The sequence below is a fragment of the Rhagoletis zephyria genome, unplaced genomic scaffold (assembly GCF_001687245.7).
Source record: "Rhagoletis zephyria isolate East Lansing unplaced genomic scaffold, Rhagoletis_zephyria_1.1 Rzeph_scaffold_03866, whole genome shotgun sequence".
NCBI classification, from domain to species: Eukaryota; Metazoa; Arthropoda; class Insecta; order Diptera; family Tephritidae; genus Rhagoletis; species Rhagoletis zephyria.
The window spans coordinates 13,255-22,552 of NW_016160949.1; the positions used below are offsets into that span (position 1 = coordinate 13,255).

A 9,298-nucleotide genomic window follows, 5' to 3' on the forward strand; every position below is an offset into this window, starting at 1 on the left:
ATAAAAAAAGAAAAAATAAATCTTCATAGAAATTTTGAAGTTTTTAATATGAGTTTCATACAGTTTCTCAAAAAAAGTATTTTGATTTCATTTATTTACCACATTGAAAATATTTTTCATGGTAAATTTTATTGTTAATATTTAAAAAAATAGTTAATTTCTAGAAATACATACAGTTATTCGCAAAAGTATATTGATTTTAGTTTTTTCACAACATTGAAAAGGCTTTTCATGGCAAACTTTGTTTTGTTAATTCCTTATAAAAATAGATAATTTTACAACAATCTTCTAAATCCAAGTTTAAAACTTTGGAAAAAAGGGAAAATTTTAGTTTGGCATCCTTCGCGTACAAAAAAAAGGTGGCTATGTGGGGCGGAGGGGGAGTTCTCCTGATTGCAAATATATATACTTTTAGCCGCAGGAGGCTTGTTAAAGTTTGTAAATTGAACTAACCTCTCGGCGCTATTTCACACAATAAACACTATATTTATGTACACTCTTCGGCAAAATAGTTGCATTAAAACCCCGCACAATGAAATATAAACATATTTTTTACATTTATGATGTATTTTTAGTAAATTAAGTAAGTTTTTATAATTATCACGCACTTATATACGTATACGCACATTGTAAATACAGAACTGTTGATTGAACCATGGTTTCACACTGACATTAGAAGAGTGCTGCTACATTTAAGACAATAACAATAAAAGAGAATAGGTTTTATCGTACCCGTTTTCCTGTTCAGCGTTGAATTAGTAGTAAAGGAGGTATGGGGTTATACACCCCCAATATATAAAATAATATGACATGCGTCGCAGGCGAAAATTTGTAATAAAAAATCGCGCGATTTTTTATTACAAATTTTCACTTTTTAAAATATGGTTTAAAAAAGCACCGCAGGCAAAAGTAAAATCACACAATATTATGGTTTATATGTATATTTCACAGCTTCAATCAATTTTACAAATGAATCCTCATGTTTTCGGGCGATTTTTTCCGCCACATATATTTATTCAAACATCATATCCGCAAAGTTTTGTGGATTATTATAATTATCTTTCGTAAAAAATCGTTTTAGTACACGCCATTGCGACTCAATTCGTTGCGTATGTGTACGAAGGGATTATCGGGATCGCCTTGACTAACTTTCCGGTGCTCATACCCGTGATTAGGAAGGCAATCATACGCCTTCCAATAATCAGTACAAATAATACTGCCTTCGAGTTCATGCTTCTTAATCAGAGGTATGAGCACCTCAGCCGACCGAACGTTTTCAGGGCACACTTCCAACCGAATATCCTCGCTACCGTCCTCCAGCATTCCAAGGACCCAATACCCTTCCACTCTCCTGCCTGAAAAACAAAATCATTTTGTCGAAGGGTATTTTTCTATATAGATTTATGTTACCTTTATTATATTTTCGCTTTCCAAACTTACTCTCGTCAATTTGGACAATTTTACCGGCCCCCAATTTTGCCCAAAACTTCCTGCTGATCAATTTCGTACAATACTACTGCCTCACGGCAATAGTTGTACCAATCGCAGATGGTAGCGCTGGATAAAATGGATCCCTCGACAAAATTCTCCTTCCTGACGAGAGCCTGCGGCCAGTGCGAAGCATACGTATACATTATGTAAAAAATATGTGGAAGCGATATCTTCGCATTTTCGAACCACGTCCCAGCGGGAATGCCGATGGTATTATTTCCCGCGGTTGACACAAGCATCGGTGCCCTATGGATGCGACACAATTTATTCCGCAATGTAAGGCCCTGTTCCTCGGCAAATTCTATACACTTCTCCCGTGTATCCAATTTTTTATAAATTTTAACAAGGTTCCACATACTTTCTACTTCAGCCACGGTCATCACATTCGCTTTCCTCGCACTAACACCACGGCTGGTGGAAGGTACATCAAAATCTATAAATAATACGATAAATAGTAACTATATCTGCGTATGAACATAAAAAGTTAAAAGAAGAAAAACATACCAGCTTGTATCTCACTCATTTCTAAAATTTAAATCAAAATATTAGTTAAATTATTTAAAATGCACTTAATTTACCCAACTGTTGAGATGAGAACACAAGAATTAAGAAAATAGTACCAAAACAGATTAAAAAAACAACGGTAGTTTGATTAAAAACAGTACAATTTAAAGCTAATATGCCTTTGACAGTGGCACCCATTAAAAGGAGGTTGCAAATGTCAGAAAAAAATTAAAAAAAAAACATGAGCCAGGTACACCAGCCACAGTACTTTTGCGCAGAACACCTCTCTGCGTAGGCGGCCTTCGGCCGCGCTTATGGATTATAACCCTTACTACGTAGAATTCTCCTTTCTGTGTGACATAACTGTGTGAGGTAACTAGAATTCCCTTTCTGAGTGGTAAACCTGGGGCTGGCGCCCCAGTGATGTCTATTATGTCTCAGCATTTAAAACTCTATTAAACCCCGTTCCTCGTTTTTCCATATCGAAACGGTGGGTATTCTTTACTTATGCCAAAGTTTTTAATGGGGAATATGACCCCATACCCTCCTTTACTACTAATTCAACGCTGAACAGGAAAACGGGTACGATAAAAACTATTTTCTTTTATTGTTATTTTCTTAGATGTGGCAGCACCCTTCTAATATCAGTGGGAAACCATGGTTGAATCAACAGTTCTGTATTCACAATGTGCGTATACATATATAAGTGCGTGATAATTACTAAAAATACATAATAAATGTAAAAAATATGTTTATATTTCATTGTGCGGGGTTTTAATGCAACTATTTTGCCGAAGTATGTACATAAATATAGTGTTTATTGTGTGAAATAGCGCCGAGAGTTAGTTCAATTTACAAACTTTAACAACAAATAACTTAAAAACTATAAGCCTCCTGCGGTTAAAAGTATATACATTTGCAATCAGGAGAACTCCCTCTACCGTTTCATAGCTGCCTTAATGCGGAACTCCGGAGATGCCAAACTAAATTGCAGCCGGGAAACATTATAGAAAGAAATTCTATAAATTATCCTCAATATTTAAAATTTTGTAATGAGAGTTTTAAAAAACATTTAATTTCTCATGTTCTGGTCATTTGAAACTTGGATTTACATGGTTTTTGTTATAACATTAAATATTTTTTTTTATAACAAATTAACAAAAAAAGTTTGCCATGAAAAGCATTTTTCATGTTGTGAAAAAACTGAAATCAATATACTTTTGCGAGTAACAGTATGTATGCACATATTTATAAAACATACATGTAGCAAAGCTCCAGAGCAAAAATCCGAGCCCGTTGCAATATTATAAACACATTACATATTGGCAGGTTTTAATAATTAATTTTTTTGTTATTTAATTTTAAATACTTTTTTCTAAAAATATAATTCGTATTTAACAAAACCCTTATAAATCCATGTTTTCAACTTTATGAGGTATTATAAAAATTAACAAGTATTTAACATAAAAAAATTAACAAGCATTGAACATTAAAAAAATAACAAGCATTTGAATTAACAAGCACTTAAAATTAAATAACAAAAAAAAATTGTTAAAACTTGCCGATATGTGATGCGATTATAATTTTTTAACGGTGTGTTACTCTAGTGGTAACTTATTATTGAATTGATTACGATTCTTTTTGACTATGCATTTCTGTTAATGCAAAGTATGGTGCAAGGATAATCCACCTACATACATAGCTGCAGTTTCAAGAATGCATTATTTCGACATAAGCTTATTATGACAATGTCTTGCATACCACTTTACATTACCTGAAATGCATCGTCAAAAGGAATTGTAATTCCTTCAATAATTATTTACCACCAGAAATAGTTTTAGATTTTTGCTGGGAAGTTTTGCTACATCTACATATGTTTACATCAGTGCCAGGCAAAAATTCGAAAGAAAATGTATGGCTGACAAACAGCATATAGTATATTTAATTAGCCAATTAATTTTCATTCCGTCTAGCCAAAGTGTAAACATTTCAAATCGAAGAAATTTTGTCGGAATCGAAATCAAGAACACCAATCCATTTCGATTCTGAAAAATTTGATCGGAATCGAAATGCAGAACAGGGCTGTATAATTTTTAAGCCCGTCAAATAAAATGCCCTTAGTATTAAGAAATCGTTAAATAAACAATAAGGTATTATTATTGGAAGTCTCCTGAAGAGAACCATCGAAAAATATGGATTTTCAACAATTCCATACCATTTTGAACGAGCTCTAAATATTTTTTTATTTCAAAATGAAAAAATTGGGGTATACTTTTTCGACATAGATCAATCCTAGGGGATGAGAACATTAAAACTCCGACTTTACTCTTTCTGGACCACCCTAATGAACATTAGTGAACATCGACGGAACGTCGTGGCAAGAATATGTTGCACGTTCACACCGATGTTAAATTAGAAAATGGAATCGAGAACGTGGTATTAGAATATAATTCAATCTTTATTAAGATTCTAATATATGTGTATAGACGTATGTATTTATATATGTATAGTTTACAGATTACCTTCGAAGGATTGATAGAGTGTGGTGGCAGGAACGTGTCCTCTTCCTTGTAGTCTCGCAAAAGATGTGAGTATTCTATTTTTCTACTTTTTAACGATAACCTATCCAACTGCCCTGTAGGGAAAACACGAACTAGTGAACCAGATTTCTATTTCAGTACTAGTTCTTTTTCGCCAAAAACGAACCAGTCCGATAGTAACTAGTTCCGCCCCAGACCAAAAGCAGTGAAATGTGGTACTGAAAGTACTATTTTATTTTAAATTTTAAAAGCAGGGAAGGTAATCATTATGAGTAAAATAATTTAAATCAGCATTTAATCATTATTTTATGAGTTATTATTGAGTTTTATTTTTTCGCTCAAACGGAAATAATTATTATTTGATTTTTATTTTTGGGATTACAAATAATGATTATTTTATGATTTTTATTTTTTCGCGCAGAGATTATTATTAATTTAAAGCTTTATTTTTCCACTTAAAAATAATGATAATTTATAAAATTAAAAAGGCCAAACAGACGCAAAAGTTTGGGTCTTATTCCTTTTATATGGGTGCGGCTACCTCTCAAAAGGATACGTCGGTAATCACGCTGGTATAGTTTTTGAGCTGCTTAATAATCATTATACTTAGTGATTCCATAAACAAAGGCCAAGATCCTGAAGGACAATTGAGAAAGGCAATGCAGTTGCGGAAAAAGAGTCATTTAAAAAAGTGTCAAAATAATTACCCCTTTCTCACAAAATTTATTTAAAAATGCAAGCCACCAGAACTACATTTTTTTTAAGAAAAGGCACATTAATTTTTTTTATGCAATCCAGCAAAACTACCTTAATATAGTCAGTCAATAAAGTTTGGGTGCAACGAATTTTTTACAATACAATATTTTAGTTTTCGGTAATTTTTTGTAAAAATATAGTCAATTCTACAACAAAATCCCCAAAAATCAGAGTTCCACACCTTGTGCAAAATTTAAGAAAATTCTGCAAAATTTTATTAAAATAATTCACTTTCTATTTACGCTCTCTAGAAAAAAGTTGAGCCTGCAGTTTTTTAGCCCATTCAATTTTAGTATAATGAAGTGCAAGTATGAGGAAGCTAGAACTTACCAAACAACAAAAAAAAATTGCTAAATATTAATGGTAAGTCCTAGCTACCTCAAACTTGCACTTTGTTATACTAAAATTGAATGGGATAAAATCTGCATACTTAACTTTTTTCTAAAGAGTGTAAATTGCAATATTTGGTTGGAAATTTGCAGAATTTTCTTTAATTTTGCATAAGCTTTGGAATTCTGATTTTTGGGGTTTTTGGTATAGAATTAACCATATTTTTATAAAAAAATTAGGGAAAAATAAAACATTTAAAAAATAGTTTCCGGTATTGTAAAAACTTCGCTGTACCTAAACTTTATTGACTGACTGTATATCTTATTTACATTAAGTACGACAAAAACTTTTAAAGTACTTCATATACTTAAAAAAACTGAATTTACTTAAAAATCAATATGCTTAAATTTAGAAAAGTAAGACAAAGTGAACTAATATTTTTACTTTAAGCCGAACGCACTTTTGTGTTTTACTTACTACTTAAGTTTAATACTACTACTACTACTTATGTGGTATATAAATTTTTAGTAAATGCGTTTAAACATTTTTGATGGTATTGTCCTTCCTTCAACCGATCGAATTTAATATAAATGGGAAATGTTTCGACAAGCCTGATTAGAAATGTAGATCTAAGGTGACGAATTTATAACAGGTTGGGAACTATAAAAAATGGATGCAGATCGATCTAGATCTCATCTGTCGAATTAGGATTTGGTTTAGAACTAAAGAAAGGGGATGCAGAACGAACTAGATCTCATCTGTCGAATTTGGAAATGGTTCGGAACTATAGAAAAAGGGGTGCAAAACGAACTAGATCTTATCTGTCGAATTTAGAACTGGTTCGGAACTAGGGTCAAAGGGATGCAACGGGGAACAATTGACACTTCCTAGGTCATCGCAATGTTAAATTCGCCAGTCGCTAGCATGCAAAAGAGAATTAACGCGTACTAGTCATGGTTCCAAACGCACTAGAACCGAACCAGTTCCGCATTAGTTCGTTTCCCTACAGGGTGTTTATTAAGCAAAAGGGAAACCTTAGTAGAGTAAACCGTTCGGCGAAGGGGCGATTAACAGGTGGTATTGTAACGTTAACAGAATGGTAAACATTAAGGTTGCACTTAATATGTTCGAATTTAGGTCCGAGGCGTAAACATGCCGCGCCCCTTGTGGTAAGCAACATCTAAAATAGACTCGAACCAGCCACCATGCTCCATCCTCTTAAGAATTTTACATTTCAAAAATATTATGCATTAGACATTCGAAGTTCCTGCTTCTGATCTTCATCTGTTGCACCTATGTCTATAGTATGCTAAATGGAAATGAAAAGGATGTTTAGAAAATATAACGTGGATTTAAAACTTCAGTTTTTATTAAATTCAGGATTTTAATGACATTTCATGGTGATAATCAAAAGAATGAAGGAAAACTTTATAAAATAAATGATTAACATGCGCCTGATGGCACCCACCCAAAGACATTATTTTACGCCAGCAGCGGACCCATCATACCCGCTGGTATAGAGCCAAGGTATATTTTTGGGTATACATCTGCCCCGAGTACAAGACGCACCGGAGCAGGAATATGGAACCTTGAGTCGGCCAATTTAAGATTGGCGTATGTACCGGCGATTGTGCTGTCAATGCTGGTTATCGGCGTACGCCTGTTGAAATTGCGTACGACTGTTGCATGTGTCGGTACTGTTGTCGATCGCCCGTGCTTGCCGCGCATTTTTATGAAGCAGCCTTTGTGGTCGTTATTGGCTATCACGCTGAAGTGCAGCTCACAGGCGAGGTCTTCTCCTATAACTGAAGTGGCGGCGCATGAATCGATGAGCGCTCGAATCAGGTGAAGGCGTTCTCCGGCTTCGGCCTTCACCACTGCCGTTGGCGCGATCGGAGTTTGGCACTGTATGTTCCACGACGCTGCAGATTCCTTTCGCATGACACCAGACAGAAAGCCGTTTCTGTTTGGAGGCCGGAATGCCCGAGATTCCACTTTCGGCATCGAGTTTGGGTACGCTGACGCCCGTGCGCGGTTTGGGAAGGCTGGATTTCTAATCCACCACGATGTTTCAGCTCATACTGCTCAAGCGGTCTAAAGCGCTGCAGTTCCGATCCGCTGGCAGTACCCGGATGGAGTGCATCAGACTCCATTCCAGACTGTTCCGGGCGGAAAGCATGAGTTTCCATTCCAGACCGGGATATTTCTTCTTCCTCTTCATCTAGGCAGAAAGCGCCAGTTTACGCTCCGACCTCAGATGCTTCTAAAGAGATGACGTCGCGCTCGTCATCGTCGTTCATCACAGTCCTTGGTGGCCTGCGCTTCTGCCGGGTTTTGTCAACTGGTTGATCGATGTGAAGCAACGTATGATGGTCTTCGTTGCAACGTCGGCATCTCCCCTTATTGTTGCAAACAGCTGCGCGATGTGTTCCGGCCAGACAATTGGTACAATAACGGTGTATCAATATCGCACGTAAGCGTTCCTCAGGTGTATGGGAACGAAAACTAAGGCACAATCGGAGGGGATGCTTGTTGCCGCAAACCCTGTACGGCGGTGGATACCGAATCGGCCCGGACTCGGCTCGTTTGCGCATTGCAGTGAAGCGGGTCATTTTCCTGAAATAACGATTTTGCTGAATGCGAATGTTGTGCAAGTGCACTGATAAAACGTATATATGGCAGACCAAATGACAAATTGTAGCCAATATTTTTGACTGTGGTCGTGGGAGTATTTGTATAACAAAACTGGTCAAATGTCATATTTATCAACTTTGATATAAATGTCTTTAAACATATTATTCCTTAAGCTATATAACCGAGCTATCAATGAACAGTCATATAAATTCCAACTTCTACTTGACCTTTGACGTACATCAAAGATCATAGTATTTTTAAAAATATTTTTTTTTCTGTGCTTTAAATACCTGCACTGGTTTCTTTCTTTATTATGTTTTTTTTTACCAATGTGTGGAAAGTGTGCACTATAATTCTTTACAAAATTTTAGTGATTTGCTTGTGATTTTACATATATTCGTTTCAATAATTTCGAATGGGGCTCTTTGGGGAATTTATTTTTAGCAAACTTCTGTGGTAAAACTGTCCCTTCTTTGCTATTTAAAGTCAAAGAGTAAGCTCTTTCAGTAGGTACTTCCAGCAAATGATCAACGTCTGACTATAAAGAGAATTGATACTCAAATAATAAAAAACCTATAGGTATGATCTTTAATAAGATAAGAATATAAAGAGAAATATTAAAAAAAATAACAATATTCGGGTCCAATTCGGTTGGCAGTCACGACATTGAGAAGAATTTTGTTCAAACTTTTCATTCCTGGAAAATAATAATTTATTTTCCATATCCTCCTAATTAGCTCGCTATAAGCACAAATTTTTCAAACCAGTCGCAGAACAAAGTATTAAAAATGATTTACAAAAACTAAAATGGAAAAACGCTGATGAACTTACAGATTCCTCAAATTCTGAAAGAGCCAGAAGCATGAGAATGAAGAATTCTTTTTAAAAAGCTTTAGAAAAACCTACCACATCTGGTTTGGCTTGTAAGCGCTATTTAAACAACGATATCGCCATTATGCTAGATTCTAATTGTTTCTTAAAAATACTTGACCTCCGCATTCGCATCCGCGGATTTCTAAAATTCCATATTCGCAACATCCCTA

General features: G+C 35.1%; 1 pseudogene; it reads right to left on the minus strand.

The window, feature by feature from the left end:
* Positions 1 to 925: 925 nt before the first annotated feature.
* Positions 926 to 7,562, minus strand: LOC108369818 (uncharacterized; annotated as a pseudogene).
* Between the last annotated feature and the right edge of the window lie 1,736 nt (positions 7,563 to 9,298).